The following is a 17,807-nucleotide window of genomic DNA, read 5'->3' as shown; positions in this document are numbered from 1 at the left end:
CCGTCTGCAGTCTTGGGCTCGAGGGCTTGTCCCCGTGAGGCCGCCGCTCCCATGAGCGACCATGGAGAATGGCAAGGCCTGCCGGGATTCTTCCTTTACCCCCCAGTCTGAGGCACTGCCCTCGCCCGGACCCCAGACGTCCCTGACTGCTTCCTACCCTGAAGACTAGTCTCTTCCAGTCCTCAAAAATCACGGTCTTGAGATCTTAGAGGTAGAAGGGACCTTATCCAGGCCAACCCTCTGATTGCACGGATGAGGAAACTGAGGTCCGAAGAGAGGCTGTAAGTGTCCCAAAGCCACAGAGGTAGCAAGCTGCAGACCAGGCCTCGGAACGCAGAGCTCTTTCCTTGAAAGACTTGGATTGAGTTGGAAAGCATTGGTGAAGAGTATTTATCCGTGACTGATTGTGTGGTAGAAGTGAGGGAACAAGGCTTTCCCTCTAGGAGCTCTCATCATTGCCTAATTTAAAATCCATGTAAAACATCCTGGGGTTCACTTACCCAGAAGAGTGAGGGTGACCAGAAGCTGACCTTCGTCTTGAATTGCTTCACTGGTGGGCTTTGAAAAATCAGGACCATCCATCTGCTTTGAAAAAAAAGGGAGGGGGTGCTAATAGTAAAAATTAATTCATAGGAGCGAATGAGTGAATGAAGTGCACTTACTGCTCTCAATGGGCCAAACCCAGAGCCAAGCCATCCAAGGAAAAATACTTAGAGATGATAAGCAATCCAGACCCTGATATTTTTGAGTGTCTTTCCACAGAATTTTCATATAGCTATTTAACTGTATGGTATTACTCTGAAACTTTAGACTAGTCTGAAAAGGAAGTGCATTTGGAGCTAATAGATTGGCCTTCCCCAACAATGTTAAGTCCTTTTACCCACAGAAACCAACCCATACGTACAGCTACATTGTACTGTTGTTATGCCTTGGAGTCTCCAAGAAGGGAAACAAATTTAAGATTGCTAGACAGGTAATTCCCTTCCTAGCAGACCCATACTTTTCAAATAGGCAGAGTCTAGATCTCTTACTGCATACCGTTTGTGGCTTTAGCCCCTTCCTACTGCTCCTCTATGCACTGAAGGCCACATTTTCTTCACTTGCAAAGAGGCATAGCACTTGCTAAATTCCATTTTTATATGTATTTCAGGACTGGCCCCCTCTCATCCTGAGTTGAAATGAAGCTAAGAGCAAATGGTGAGTACAATGGGGAACTGACCAACAAGTCCAGTCTTTACTTGCTGATGCAATTACCACATGGATTTTGGAGAATGCAGACATTCCATAACTGGCATAACTATATGGCAAATAGGAGTCTCTTTTACTGGCTTTGGCCAAGTAGCCAGAATTAGGGGTACATTCCAGAAGTATTGGTTAACATTGTCACTTCTCTTGATTTCACCTCTTCCAGTCTGGTAGCATTCCAGTGAGAGGCAATATTGTAAGAGGAGAGGTGTTAGCCCCTCCCCGTCTAAGGATGGCATGGGTTCTGTGAATATGGGCTTCAGTTCTTGGCCTCTAGCTTTGTTTTTTGGTTTTAGGTGAAGGAGATTGGAAGCTACAACCTTGTGAATTTTAGAAGGTCATGGGGGTGGTGATTGAAGGAGGGCAGTTTGGGCAAGGGGATAGTCAGAAGCAAAACACTTTCTAGGAGAGACAAGGTGAACGGAGAGAGAAGAGAACAAACTGGGGGGAGGGAATAGGATGGAGGGAAATACAGTGAAGAATAGTAACTGAAAAAAATTTTGAAGCAAGATTTTCTGACAAAGGTCTCGTTTCTCAAACTTGTAGAAAACTGAGTCAAATTTATAAAAATAAGAGCCATTCCCCGATTGATAAATGATCAAAAGATAGGAACAGTTTTCAGATGGAGTCGTCAATGCTACCTGTAGCCGTATGAAAAAATGCTCCAACTCACTATTGATTGGAGAAATGCAGATTAAAACAATTCTGAGGTACTGCCTCGTATCTATTATATTGGCTAATAGGACAGAAAAGGAAAATGACAAATATTGTAGGTGATGTGGGAAAAAAAATGAGACATTAATGCACTGTTGGTGGATTTGTGAACTGATCCAACCATCCTGTAGAGCAATTTGGAACTATGCCCAAAGGGCCATAAAACCATGCGTATATCTTGGGGAGAGGGAGAAAATTTAAAACCCAAAATCTTGTGAAAGTGAATGTTGAAAACTAAAAATAAAGAAAGTAATTATTAAAAAAATAATACCATGCATACCCTTTGACCTAGCAATACCATTACTAGGTCTGTATCTCAAAAGAGATTAAAAAAACAAAAAGGAAGAGGACATATTATATACAAAAATATCTATAGCAGCTCTTTTCTAGTGGCAAAGAATTGGAAATTGAGGGGATGTCCATTAATTGGGGAATGGCTGAACAAATTGTGGTACGCGATTATGATGGAATACTGTTGTGCTATAAGAAATGATGAGCAGGATGCTCTCAGAGAAACTTGCAAAGACTTACATGAGCTGATACAAAGTGAAATGTACTGTGTACAAAGTAACAGCAATATTGTAAGATGGTCTTCTGTGAATGACTTAGCTATTCACAGTGATCCAAGAGGACTCTGAAAGACTTATGACGAAAAATGCTATCCATCCCCAGACAAAAAACTAATGATGTCTGAATACAGATTGAAGCATACTTTTTTTTTTGCTTTCTTTATTTTTCTTGAGGTTTTTTTTCCTCTATGTTTTCTTTCACAGCATGACTAATATGGAAATGTTTTGCATGACTACACATGTATAACCTATATGGAATTGCCTGCCTTCTCAATGAGGGGAGTTGAGGGAGGAAGGGAGAGAATTTGAAACTCGAAGTTTTAAAAAAAGAATGTTAAAAATTGGTTTTACATGTAACTGGGAAAAAATAAAATACTAAATAAAAACAAATAAATAAAAGGTCACTAGAGCAAAAGGTCCTGGAGTGGAGTTCATGCTAGAGTTTACAGCCAGTTATTGGTCTAGCTTTGAAGCCCCTAGAAGGGACCTTTGGGATCTAGCTCAGTGGTTGCTGAAACTGGCTCATTGAGAAACATGTCCCATTAGGACATGAACTTGGTGGAACCAATGCTATGTACAAGCAAAATCTGAGCCTCCTCCTCCCAGAGACTAGGGTGACATAGAGGAGAATGACCTGAGGGGTATATTGAAGGGAAATGTTTATATTTCTTTTCTGGTTATACATTTGAGGCATAAATATCCCATTATAGCTAATTGATATTAATTGGCTAAATGGAACTGAGCTAGGTACTGGTAATTAATGGTGGGGCAGAACCCACCAGAATGGAAGCTCAAGCTGATAGTATTAGACAAAGATACCCCAACCCCTCAGAAGTGCCTCTAGGACCCTTAGGGTTAAGTGGAGCTGGCCTAGCTTTGGAAGAGGATCACCAAAGTATTAGCCACACAAGGACAAGATAGAAGTCCATGCTCAATGGCTACCATGAGATTGAGAAGTCACACCAATACCTCTCCAAGGCTTGGGTCTGAAACGTGACATTATCCAGGAATACTCTTGACTTTATGGGAGAGAGTATGTCTGTCTCTGCCTTGTGCATTTGTCCAAAAGCAGCCATTCAGGACTCTTCTTTTTGGGCCAGAGGTGTGGATGGGCATGTGTGGGACAAAAGACCATTACTCAATTAATCAAGACAAAGGCTTGGATACCTTGAAAGCAGAAAGTAGTTTATTACTTTCTCGCAAGAAAGGGTACAGCCCCTTGTCGTTCAGGGTAGTGCCAGGGAGTACGACTTTTGGGAGCCGTGCACCTGCCTTATATTCCTAACGCGACATTTCCCCTCACTAACCCCCTGTCTCCTCATCCCATTGACTGGGCTTGGAGCTCACAGAGTGTTCTCAGGAATCTAACAAAAGGCAGTGGAAAATTACAGGGTCTTGCCCAGAGACGAAGGACAAAGAAGGATTTCTGCCACGTGTCCGAAAACAGGGTCTTGTGCTGCTGCGAAGCATGTTTTTGCCAGGTCAGTTAGCTGTGGGTGCTGCTTTGTAAGGGAGTACGTTCCAACAAGCCCAGGGCCCATTTTCCCAAGGCCACTGAGGGGCTTCACAAGTTTTATTCCCATACAATTTTTATCCCCATATAGGCAGGAACTTCTTCCACCTGTGATACCGTAACATTAAGCCATGAATCAGGAAATGTCTTTAGTTCTCTCAACAAGATATCAACAAATATGCTCACTATTCTCAGGGAGATACTTTTGACATTCTGACAAGGTCTCATGCCCTGTAAGGTAATTGAATAAATCAATCAAAAAGGATTTATTAAGAGCCTACTTCATGCCAAAGATTGTGCTAAATTCTGGAGATACAAAGGCAAAAAAAAAAGAAATTGCTCTTGTCCTCAGGGAGCTTATGTTCTACTGTTAAATAATTCCCTTAATCTATACTTTACAGATAAATGAAATGAAATAATAAGTGTTGGGAAACATGGGAATGTCTTTTTTATTGCTAAGATCTTTCATATGGTTAATCAGAGAGAATTTCAAGAGGTTATAATTTTATAGAGTTACTTAAATGGTAAATAAGATCTGAGACCTTCATAGCTAAAAGTTTGATGTATTTCTGCTTTTTCCTTCACTCCCTTTTTTCTATTTGTATATCATCTTTGCTATAAATTGTCTATATTTCTTTTTTTTTATTAATTTTTTTTTTATTTTTAGTTTACAACACACGGTTCTACATAATTTTGAGATCCAGATTTTCTCCCCTCCCTCCCCCCTCCCTCCCCAAGACGGCATGAAATCTCATATAACTACCATGTATAACTTCGCATTGAATTAATTTATACACTAGTCAATTTGTGGAAAAGAATTATGACCAATGGGGTGAATCATGAGAAAGAAGAGACAGAACCAAAAAAAAAAACCCAAAAACAAAAACAAAAGAAAAGAAAAAAGGCAAGCATGAAGTGTGCCTCAATCTGCATTCAAACTTCACAGTTCTTTCTCTGGATGAAGATAGCATTCTCCATCGTGAGTCCCCTGGAGTTGTCCTTGCACCTTACGTTGCTGAGAAGAGCGAAGTATGTCAGGGTTGGTCCTCACAGAATCCATATATCTGTGGTTGTGTACAATGTTCTCCTGGCTCTGCTCCACTCACTCAGCATTATATCGTGTAGGTTTTTCCAGATTGTTACAAAGTCCGTGTCATCCCCATTTCTTATGGCACAATAGTATTCCATTACTTTCATATACCACAGCTTGTTCAGCCATTCCCCAATTGATGGGCATCCCTTTGATTTCCATTTCTTGGCTATCACAAAAAGAGCTGCTATAAATATCCTTGTACATATGGGTCCTTTTCCCGCTTGTGTGATTTCTTTGGGATACAACCCTAGAAGTGGTATTGCTGGGTCAAAGGGTATGAACATATCTACAGCCCTTTGGGCATAGTTCCAAATTGCTCTCCAAAATGGCTGGATCAGCTCACAACTCCACCAGCAATGTAGCAATGTTCCAATTTTCCCACATCCTCTCCAGCATTTGTTATCCTCTTGTTTTGTTATTTTAGCCAATCTGACAGGAGAGATGTGGTATCTAAGAGTTGTTTTGATTTGCATTTCTCTAATCAGTAGTGATAAATTGTCTATATTTCAACTCAATTAAACAGAAATTTATTGAACTCTACTATCTAAGGTACTGAATATGCAATGTGTAAAGAAATATGACAGTGTCCCTGCCCTCTTTGAGCTTATCATTTATAAGGGGAGATAAAAAATGTACATGAATAATTATAACATGGTATGACATAGTACTATAGTTCAGAGGAGGTCATTTCTACCTGAGGAATCAGAGAAAGCTTCATGGAGAAGGGTATTATTTAAACTGGGACCTAAAATATGGGTAGGGGTTTACCTGGTAAATGAGGAAAGAGGAAGAGGGAAGGGGGCGCTTTCTAGGATAAAGAATGGAGCCAGCAGTAAGTAGGCCAGAAAGCGAAGCTATATAGGGTAATCAATAAGTATTTATTAAGCACCTTTTTTCTACTAGACAGTAATTGTCTAGCCCTTGGACACTAGACCCTGAGAATAAAAAGACAAAAATAAAACAGACCTGCTATCGAGAGACTAACATTCTATCTACCAGGGAGACAATATGTGCACATATAATGTGTACAAAACATATCCGAAGTGAATACAATGTAAATTTTGGGGGGGAGAGAACTAATAGCTGGGGGTGGGGGGGTGGGGTGAAGATCAGAAAAGACTTTGTATAGAAGGGATTGCTTGAATAAAGTTTTGGAGGATTTTATTGTTTTGTTGATTGTAGACTTAAGAAATTGAAATAGAAAATGTTAATAATGCAGATTGAACTTAAAATTGTGTCATGTGTACATTTCCCCCTGTTGATTTTATTTTGTTTTTGTTTTTTAGCAGGGTAATTGGGCTTATTTTTCTTCTTTTTTTTGTTTTTGTTTTTGTTTCCCTATTGATTTTAAATCTAAAAAAAGGAATATGTCCAAGGCACAAAACTTCTGAGTATAATGATTTAATTAGCAAAGCTAGCATTTGCAATCGAATCAGGTCATCTGACCCCTTAGCAGTCAGAGACAAAGGAGTGATTTACAGAGATTATTTTTATAACAGAAAAAGAATTAAAAATTATAGCAATCTTAGGAAACTTGAACATAGTTCAACTGGAAAAGGCAAGTCATCCGACTAAGTTTACTTTTCCTAGGTTTTCCTATCCCAAATTAATGGTGTTGCCAACATTTGGAGTGTAGGTACATTGGGAGAATAATGGGGAATTTCTAGAGCCCGACAACTATTTAATCTGATATTCTGTTGAGATAGGGTCTGGTCTATCAACCTGTCTGTCAAAGTGAGATTGCCTTAGAAATCTTTGCCCTATAGCTGTAGCATTTGCAACTAAAAATGTTACCTGTAGATTGACTAACATAATTTTTCAGCTACTAAAAAGGGGATCTTACTTGAGGTAGTTCAAGAAAAGGGGAACTTACCCCTAAGACTGAAAGAGGAACTTATGGTCAGTAAGCTAGAAGTTAACCCTCCAGCTTTCAGAAAGGGGAACTTAACCTTTAGGAAGGAGTCTAATTTAATGTCTAAATTAATCTTATGATTATTTTGTGTAAGAAGCTCTGATAAAAATCAATTTGAGAAAAAAAAACAGTCATCAGATAAACATACTAGAGGAAAGTTACAGGCAGTTCTGAGGACTTGAGAGAAAAGAGCCTCTTAGATAAATGTACCACAAGGACCTGTTTGAAAGCAGAGCACTCATTAATATAAAGATGGCATTGTGGTTAATCAACTCACATATAACTGGTTTTAGACTTTTTAAGGTTACAGGTGACAAACTATGAATCAAATAATTGTTTTAGGCCTGTAAGAAAATTATATAAGGCCTGACATGAAATTCTTGAGTTTCAGGCTCACCGCTTATGAGAAAGTATTATTGAAGCATTAGAAGCTAAGAGAAAGGAAGAGTAGGAAATACATAGGCAAAGATAGACAAATGTATCAAGACTATGTATCATAAAATGAATTTGATAGGATCCCTTCTCCTATTTTTGGAAGCAGTTTGTATAATATTGGGCTTGGAATTAATCAGCTCTTATAGTAAAAGTACTTAACAAATTATTTTGTTTTCCAGCAGATAATTTACATAAGATTTCTATAAGGACTTTGAGGTGAATAGCTGGGAATGCCTGATGACTAGAACTTTTAGATGACTATAGGACAATAATACATTGCCTGTTTATGGTAGGTCTGACAGAAATATGAGTTTTGGTTTTTCATCTGAAGGAAGGGGTGAGTCACTTCACATAAGATTCTCCTTCGAGGCAGGAACAATGCAGAATCCAACAGAGACAGGAAAACCAGTAGAAGCTGAAGAAGCAGAATGGGGGAGAAAGAACTGAGAAAGACTTCTGCTGCTTGGAAGAAATCAAACCCAGCAGAGTCCAACAGAGTGGATCGATTATAGAAGAAAAGCAGCTACATTGAGACCTGAGAGAAGAGTTTAGAACCTGTATTCCCTTCCTTTGTGAGCTGATTGGAGGAAAAGTTTTGTTGTTAGGAGCTGACTGGAAAGACAGAGTTGCTTCTGGGAGTTGATTGAAGAAAGTATCTTCAGCTACTTAACAGCTCCTACTGGGAAGGGAAGTTTTCTTTGCTCTTTACTGCCTTGTTGCTGTTTGTCCTTCACTATAAAAGAGGACCAAGTAAATTGCAAGAGGACTTGCAAGTAAATTGGATTTAAGTGAGTTGGGGCTGTGCAAAGTCACTAGCTTCATTCTCTCCTCTTTATTGCCACCTAGCACTTGACAGGAGGACACCTCTCAGAGCTGGGCCAATAGAGAAGACTTGAGTAGCCCTGAAGATCCCAGGCTTAGGGAAATTGCTTTTGCTAAATACAGACAGTTCTCACTTTACATAAGTGGGCTGTGTAAGTAGACAGTTCTGTAGGCCTCTTTGTAAAGCAGTTTTTATGTAATCCAAATTTGCCCCTGGATGTGGGGAAGGGAGGGAGGGAGAGAGGTAAGAAAGAGGTTGCAAGCCTTGGAGGGAGGAGGCCAGCACATGGTTCAATGACATGTGGGGCCCAGAGACAGAAAAACAAGCACTGGAAGAGAAAACATGTGGGAGCTGGGTGCAGCCACATGGGAGCCAGACATGGACACAGACAGGAGAGGACAAGTGACACACAGTGCCTTAGTGCAGACAAGTGGGAAGACAGACACACAGGCTGGTGGGAGGAGCAGGGCAAAGAACTCCTTCTCTGCATTGGAGGTCTTGAGCCAGGCCCCTTAATCTAGCAGCAGCAGTGGCAGTCTCTCCATCCCTGACTATTCTGCTTTCACTTGGAGGATTTTGTTTTGTGTTGTTTTGTTGATAGGGAGATGGGAGGCTGAAGAGTGCCTAGCTGAAGGGTAGAAGCTGAGAGAGAAAGAGCGCTCAGTACTGTGTGATAAAGTTAAAATAGGTGGGTTTTTTGGAATGAGGATTTCTTTATGTGAAGTTGAATTTGCATAATGTGAATTTATATAAAGTGAGAACTGTCTGTACTGCCCTTGATCCCAATCAAGGAACAGTTCTAGTGGAGGAGCCAGAAACAGCTTGTCTAGCAGATGATTGGTGGGGCAGACTACTCCTTAGGGACATAAAGGTCCACAGTCTAGAAGCATGAGTCGCTCCAGGTGCATAGATTTCCTGATTATTCACTTAGTTTCTGAAAATTTGTTCCTATTTTTCTCCATAAACACTATGTACATTAGTGGGAAAGTGTGACCTAGGTATATTGGTGGACTGTTATGATGTTTTGCATTTTGTGTAGTAAACAATTCATGATTTAGAGTTAATGGTATCAACTTGGCTTATTTGTTCAAATGGGAAGCAAAGAGGCAGGAGCTTAGGAGATACAGTTATATGCAGTAGATGCATGACTCCTCTATACTAGGGTTACCTTTTATGACTCTGAGAATGAGGTGTAGCAGTATGACCACTGTCCTCTGGGAAAACCCTTTGAACTTGCCAGCACTAGTACAGATTGGTAAATGGGCCAGCCCAGAGAAAAAAAGAGTTGGAAATTTGCCCAGTATTCTATATTCAGGCCCATAGCCACATCCATGCTACACTGAAAATGGCACCAACCAAGTTTAAAGCAACTAAATTCTTGACTGAGGTTGGAAAATATAAAACACGTATGAGAAGATTAATTTCTCTAGAGCTGACTTCTCTGTAAGCTTCTCAGTCATTTTATTGGTTGCTTTTCTCTTCACTCAATGGACCTTGAAACCCGAACTTCAGTCAGCTTCTTCCCAAGTGGTTGGGAACAGTTAAACCTTTGAAAGATGACATCTCCTGTTGTAATAGCAAATTAAAACTGAATCTGATATATTTATGTAGTTTTTGTTCTGGAATTTTAAAAATGATGTTTTTAAAAAAAACTATTTATTGTAGTCCTGCCATGAGATATACACAGGAAACAAAAAACTTTTTTTGAATCCTGACCATTAATGAAAAGACTTTTGTCCAAATGTTGTTTCAAAGACACAGAAGAGATTTCTCAGCCAGAAAAGGTACATAGAAACACTTTCCCTCACAATACACTCCATCTGTGCCTTTTCACTGGCAGCATCCTGTGCCTGATATGCTCTCCCTCTTGTTTCTCTTCCTTCCCCCTCAACCTTAATCCTCCTCCTCCTGCCTTTACAGCAGAAATTACTTTCCATTTACATCATGTATATATTATGTGTATGATTTTTTTGCCTATTATTTCCTTGTAGGTAGAAACCACATTTCCTGCTTGGCACAGGACCTAAATTGATGATTGATAAATGCTTGTTGAGTGGCTGATTTGACATTTTTTATCTGATGATAGGGAGGGAGGGCAGGGAAGGAGTGTGGAGGAGGACAAGTAGAAATAAGGAATACCCTAGTAGCCCAGAAGAACAAGGTAAGGTCCTTAAACTCACTGTCTAGAGCAGGGCTGTCCAACCTTAGGTTTTTATTGAAACAATAGACAATATGTTTCAGCTCTACAGTAGCTCTACTTCATTTACTGAAGCATTTATGTAAATTTCTATGGTCCTAGGTGGGCCACGTAAATTACACTGCTGTTGCATGTGGCCTGAGGGCAGCATTTTGGACAGCCCTGCTCTAGTCCTTTATATTGTTTACAAGGGTGTGCTCAACTGATGAGATTAAACATGTAGGCCAGTGATGTCAAACTCAGATAGAAACTGATCCCTGTGGGGCTGTATATTGACATTTTTGTTTTAGTTGTTCAGTAAGTTCAGTCTTGGCCAGCTCTTCATGACCCTGTTTGGGCATATTGACATAGGAAACTACAAATTAACTTTATGTATGTTGTATTTTTATTTATTTTGTTAAACACTTCCCATTAGATTTCTGGGAGTTTTGTCTGCTTCTCGGGGCCTGTGGGCATCGATTTGATGCCTCTGATGTAGGCCATTGTTAGATCAAATGGTGAAGCCCAAGAGATGGCAGGCTATAGTAGACAAGGGAAATATGTGGCCAGTGGGTAGGAAACCCTGAACTCCTGCCTCCTGGAGAGGTATCAAGAGTTCCAGAACTGAAAATCAGGCAAGTGGCTCCAGACCCAGAGGTCAAAGACACAAGGAAGGATCGCCAAGACCTGTATTCTTCCTTCTGCTACTACTATGAGATATTCATCTGGTTCAGATCCAGTGGGGAGAAGGTTGCCCTTTTAGCAACCCAAGTTTGTTTCTCTTCTGAGAGGATTCCAAGCCCTTAGGACAGTAGTTCCGAAAACTTTTGGTTTTAGGACCCCTTTATACTCTTTAAAATTATCTCGTTATTAACTAAAGAGCTTTTTGTTTATATGGTTATATCTTTCAATATTTATCACATCAGAAACTAAAACTTGTTAGTACAAAAATAGTTTTGACCATGTGGAGCTGATGGGGTTTAGACTATGGGAACCCCCTTGGACCCCAAAAGAATTTGGGTCCTATTTGTTTGAGGGGGGAGTGATGAGGGTGCAGTCTCTGGGAACCCCCTCAAACCTGGAGTACAGTCTTTGGGAACCCCCTTGAACTCTCCTTGAATCTTCCCACTTGATCTGGCTAGTTTCCACCCTTGATCTTGTCAAAGTGTCTGCCCAAATCTGTTACCCTTAAACTAGCCTAGCCCCTCCATTGTCTGGCTAGTTTCCACCCTTGATCTTGTTCAAGTGTCTGCCCAATCTGTTACCCTTAAAGTAGCCTAGCCCTACATTGTCTTGTTATCTCCTGGTAGCCTTCAGCTACTTCCCACCCTTAATCCAAATTCTCTTGGTTCCTGGAGTCTGACCTCAAACCAGTCCCACCAATTTAGGGCTTGAGACTTGTATAGACCCCTAGGGGTAGAGAGAGGGGCTAACCATAATGTGAGAGCTTGCTCTTCCAGCAAATCCAAGTTCCTATTTCTTCTAAGGAGGAAGTTCAAACCATTAGGAAAGGACAACAAGAAAAGAGGCCTGTGAGGTCCTTTTCTTCTCTTTGAGGCCCAAGGTCCTTCCCTCACCTGAGGGAAAGAGAGCATCTTGATTGTTATGGGATCCTATAAATCTTTTGTGTTTTTTTTTTCCATTGTTTTACAAGTTCCTGTGAGTTCTTTTTGTTTCTTGCCCCCTGCCTATTCTTTCTGTGTGATGAAATAAATGCTGTGCTTAATCAATATGCATTGTCAGCTTGTGTTTTTTCTTAGGCATGCCACACCTGTGTAGACTTAAGCAAGACCTCCCTTCAGAAGTTTCCCAGGAAAATGAATGAAGAAAAAAACAAGCCAAAGAAATATGATTTTGAAATCAGCCTCCTAAGGCTGAACCCAGACTGTATTATTATTAATAATAATAACCCTTTGGTTCTGGGGCAAGTCATGATGACTAATGACTGACTAGTAAAAAGGAGAACATTTCTCAATCTCTGTCATCAAGAAATATTCCTTGTCAGAAACAGGAGAAGGCCTCAGAATTTAACCATTGCCCAGTCAGAACATGATCAGCTGGGAAAGGACAGTTTCCCATTGCTGGTTCCCTTGATGGTCAACTGTTATCATTTATGAAATAGCAGAGGGCACGGGAAGAGGGCTTTTGCTGGATGCCAGGTCAGAGGCTCTAATTAGATTTAAAGCTGAAGGGGACCTTGTCATCAATGCAGTCCAACCAAGTAATTTTGCCCATGAGGCAATTTGCCCAAGGTCACACAGGTTAGTAAGTGTTGGAGGTGAGACTGGAACCCACATCCTTCTACTCCACTGCCTGCACTCTTCTCAAAATACACAATACTCAATGCAGTTTAAATCTCCTCCCATCTCTTCCTGTTGAGGATTGAGGGAGATGAGGTCCAGGAACCCCAAGACTAGAGTTCCCAGATGGGGTCATTGAGAGGGAGTGCCCCTTAAAAACCCAAGTACTGGAGAGGGTTGGAGCCGTCTGGAATGGATTCATGGTCTCAAACATTCTTTAAGTCAAGGTGGCAAAGATTTATTACACTTTACAGCAGGCAAGAGTTCTTAGGGAAGCTGCAACCTTAACAGGGATGCAGGGAAAGTTTAAATATGACATTTGGAGGTGAAACCTGTCAATTAGGTCTTTTGGGGTGGGATTAGGGAGTGGTTAAGGGGGTAGTCACTTCTTAAAGGAACATGCAATTTTTGTATCTCCTGTACAGCTATCTTACCCAGAGTTCACTGGGAAATAGCCCAAGGTGGGGCTACCTGGAGGTGTGGTTTTGACTGTGAAACATCACTAAGTCAACCAACTGTCAGGGCTGACTGGAAACATCCAGGTGGCTTCCATCAATGTCTTGTTAGACAAGATGAATGTAAGGGAGTATACATTTGACTATGTCCAGGACACATTATCAGTAAAGTCAGTAAGTAGTAAATATTGTTATGTCCCAGTGCACAGCCAATTAGCAATACACAGGGAGTCAGACCAATAAATTCTATAGGTGCAGCTGGCCGCACTATCAGGAGGAGTGCTAATTTTTTTGCTAAGGCATACTGCCCTTGAACTGGGGAGAAACTACTAGGGCCAATGTTTTGAAGCTGAGGAGAACTGTGATTTTGGAACTGGATGTGATTTTGGAATTGGGGTCCAGGCACAGGCACCCAAGCAGAGACTGTAGAGAGATGTTAGAATTAGGGTCCAAGCACAAGCACCCAAGCACTCCATCATTCCCACAACTTAAGCCTCTTCTTCTAGAGGGCTCTTAATCATTAGGAGTAGTCATGAGGCTTTCTCAGTGTTAAAGAGCAGCTAAAATGAGTGTTGACTGTACTTTGACCTAGGAGCTAACATTCAAAAGGCATTGGGGTATCCCACTTTAAAAAAACCTAATGTAGTTCATATTAAAATGTAAATCTGTGCAAAAGATATGGAAGGGAGGATTACCCAACAAGGAATTTTCATATCAACTAAAGGAGTCCTGGTGGTGGTGGTGGTTGGGTGAGAAGGAGGATGTTAAGCATTTTCAAAGTACATTTGAAATTCTAATGTTTAGAATGTAAGCAAGCTCCTTCAGGGTAGGACTTGTTTCACTTTTTTTTTGTTTGGTTGTTTTTTTGGGTTTGTTTTTATTTTGGCTGAGCAATTGGGGTTAAGTGATTTGCCCAAGGTCACACAGCTAGTAAATGTGTCAAGTGTCTGAGGCCGAATTTGAACTCAGGTCCTGCTGACTCCAGAGCTGGTGCTCTACTCACTGCGCCACCTAGCTGCCCCTTGTTTCACTTTTATATACATTCCCCAGCATCTAGCACAGAGGGCTAGCACATAGATGGTGATTACTAAATACTTGTTGATCAATTGCTGGATTGATTAAGTACCATATCTCTGATTTGGAAGCTGAAGGTATTTCTTCCAAAGAGAGAAAGCTCAACATTGTTCTGGCTCAGCAGCCAAATAAAAGACTTTTCATCATCAAGCTGACAGGAGACAGGATATCTGCACATGCTCTTCTATGACGCATTTCTGGAAGCAGGCTCCCCAAACCTCCGTATGGATATATAGCAAGGAGGATCATATTGCATGCATTGGTGCCACAGCCCCACCCCTTTATGTAAAGAGAGGTACATCTTTGGGTGCCATCCCACTTGAGTCACATATTAGCTGCCTTACCTTTTTTTATTTTTGGATGACACGGCATACCATAGCTTTTTAACATAAATAAGGGTGTTGTAGTGACTTTATTCAATTCCACACTAAGTCAGCTCATCAAGTATTTGTCCAGTGCCTTTTGTGAAGTCAGTTCTAGGCCGGATGTTAGGGCTATAAAGAAGAAAGAATGAAAGCAAGGAAGAAAGGGAAAGAATGAAGGAATGGAGGGAGGGAAGAAAGGAAGGGATCAGACAGAGAAGGAAAGAGGGAGGAAGGAAGAAAGAAAGAGAAAGTAAGAAAGAAACACATGTATTATTAAGTACTTAGCAAATGCCAAACAAAGCAAAACAGTGCCTGCCCTCAAAGAGCTTACATTCTAATACAGGGAAGTAGTGGCTAGACAATGGTATTTTGGTCAGGTAAACCACAGAAACAGTGAGTAGAATCACAGGGAAGTTGATTGACGCATCTTTTCAAAAAGCTACGATGGTGTTGTTTTGGGGTGAGGGAGAGGGAGAGGACGAGAGGATGGCGGCTGAAATAAACTGCTAGAGAGGAAGTGAAGCTTTGTCTAGTTGGCCAGGGCCATGGTTTTGTACTCATTCACTCAACAATCAAAACACCTCAGCCCCAGGAGAAGGGTTATAAAATTAAGTGGATTAAGTTTCCTGGGCATAAACCCTTATACCCTGTAGGGCAGCTTTAGGGCGGCTTTATTATTATATGGTCTCTGAAGGGCTAGAGCTCTGGATGGCTTTCAGCTTCCAGATGGGAAATGAAGTATTATCTCAAAGAGGCAGAAGATAACAGTCCCTTTTTCAAGCTCACAAATAAGCAAAGGAAACAGCTGAATTAATAATGGGCATAGAGTGCTGGGCTTGGAGTCAGGAAGACTTATTTTCATGGGTTCAAATCTGACCTCAACTACTTCCTAGCTGTGTGACCCTGGACAAGTCACTTAACCCTGTACGCCTCAGTTTCCTCATCTGTAAAATGAGCTGAAGAAGGAAATGGCAAACTACTCCAGTATCTTTGCCAAGAAAACCCCAAATGGGGTCACAAAAAATCAGACACAACTGAAAAACAGCTACACAACAAATTAATAATGATGAGAAACAATAGGTAATGAAGCGCTAAAACAAGTGGGATTGATAGTGTTATAGGTTTCAGTAAAGAGATTTCTGTGGGCTGGAGCCAATCCAGGAAGACTAGTGGAGGAAGAGGTTTTCAAACAGGTGTTTTAGTAAAACTAATCTGGCAGTGGTTTGTAAAAGATAGACTTGATAGTCAAGCTGTTGGGGTTATCACCAATTACACTCAGTCAAGCCTCAGTCCTCCCAAACACATGAAGACTGATCAGATGGAAATTTATACCTTAACATCTCAACTGGGCCCTCATTCGGGTAGGCAATACTACTGTGCCTCTGCTATCAGTTTACTCTCTACTCCACAGCAGGTCTTCCAAACTTTCTTCTCATCCTCCTTAAACCTTCCATGGCTCCCCCTTCCCCCACTCTCTGAGCAGAGAACTTTGCCTCATATTTTACAGAAAAAAATTGAGGCCATTCACCATGAACTTCTTTCTTTTCCCCATCTTCCTCATCTCCTATCATACTGGTGATATCTACCAGTTTCCCCTCGTTTGCCCTTGACTCACACGATGAAATGATTCTACTCCTTGGTGTAATATCAATTAGGTTGGGTGTCTTTATTGAGTCTTATTAGGTGCTAAGCCCCAGGCCCAAACCCCTATCTATTATAAGGTGCTAAGCCTATGTGGGTGTGAAGCACTCAGGGTCCTAAGGGGAGTTCCTAAGACCAGAGCCAATAGTAAGAACCTACGTTCTGGTTGCTCAGATGACGTTTGATGACGGCTGAAGAGTGCATAAAAAGAGAGAACACAGCTATTTGCTTAGGGCTCTCACTCTTGGCAGAATGCTGATGTGGAGACTCTGGGCAGCTGTAGTTAAGAGCCCTCCTGCTTGTAAACCTGGATGTTGGGACTTTGTTGAACTCTGGTAACTATCCATTGAGATTTGAATCAGACAAGGTCTGTCTGTTGATCTTTGTAATTTGTTTGTATTTGCTCTGAAGCTCAGGGTGCTGGCTTTTCCTCCTGAGCTGAGTGAATGATATTTGTATGTTGGATTAAAGTAAGATTGTTAACCCTTTAATGTTGCTTTCCTTAGTAAAGCAGATCAAAAGAATCTGGGCTTGCAGCATTCCTGTTGTTGGGCTTGTGTTCGTTTTTCACCCCCATAGCCGCTGCTAGCCAAATTGTTGAAACACTTGGCAATACTGACCCCTATACCTGTTCGAGTGATTCCCATTCCATCTTGACTCCAACAGATTACCTATTCTGTCATCTTTACTCTTTCACTTATTTTCTTTCTTAAAATAGTTTATTTACTTCATTGAATATTCCACAATTACATTTAAAATTTTTTTAACATTCATTTTTGTTAAATTTTAAGTTCCAAATTTTCTCCCTCTCACCCCTCATATCCCCTCCCCTCAACTTGAGAAGGCAAGCAATATATGGATTATACATGTCTTTCACTTATTTTCAGTTTCTCCCTTTCTACTGGCCCATTTCTTACTGCCTACAAACATGTCCATGTCTCTCATATCGTGGAAAAAAAAACCCTCACATGATCCTTCCTTTCCTCCTAACTATATCTCTTCAGCCATTTGTAGCTAAACTTCTCAAAAAGATTGTCTATCATAGGTACCTCCACTTTCTCTCCTCTCACCCCCTTCTTAACCCTTTACAATCTGGCTTCCAGTCTTATCATGCTAATGAAAATTCTCTCTCCAAAGTTACCAGTGATCTCTTAGCTGCCAAATCCAATGGCCTTTTCTCAGTCCTCATTCTTCTTGACTTCTCTGTAGCCTTTGACACTGTTGATCATGCTGTCTTCCTTCTCTCTAGGTTTTCCAGACACTGTTCTCTCCTGGTTCTCCTCCTACCTATTTGACCACTCCTTCTGTCTTTTTTGCTGGATCTTCATCCAGATCATACTCTTTAACTATAGGTGCCCCTCAGGATTCTGACCTGGGCCCTCTTCTCTTCTCCATCTATACTATTTCAATTTGTGATATCACCAGCTCCCATGGATTTAATTACCATCTCTGCTGATAATTATCATATCTGTTTATCCTGCTCCAGCCTCTC

At 40.9% G+C, this 17,807-nt stretch overlaps 1 long non-coding RNA gene across 1 annotated transcript; it reads left to right on the top strand.

Moving 5' to 3' along the window:
* The first annotated feature begins 26 nt into the window (after window positions 1–26).
* On the top strand, window positions 27–8,509 carry LOC118831784. Its single transcript, XR_005009154.1, has 3 exons — window positions 27–281; window positions 1,151–1,197; window positions 7,851–8,509. It is a non-coding gene; the product is annotated as an uncharacterized LOC118831784 (long non-coding RNA).
* The last annotated feature ends 9,298 nt before the right edge of the window (window positions 8,510–17,807 follow it).

This window comes from Trichosurus vulpecula, chromosome 9, assembly GCF_011100635.1.
Source record: "Trichosurus vulpecula isolate mTriVul1 chromosome 9, mTriVul1.pri, whole genome shotgun sequence".
Taxonomy (NCBI): Eukaryota; Metazoa; Chordata; class Mammalia; order Diprotodontia; family Phalangeridae; genus Trichosurus; species Trichosurus vulpecula.
The sequence above is the reverse complement of the archived record's forward strand: the minus strand, read 5'-3'. Positions and strand labels throughout refer to the sequence as shown.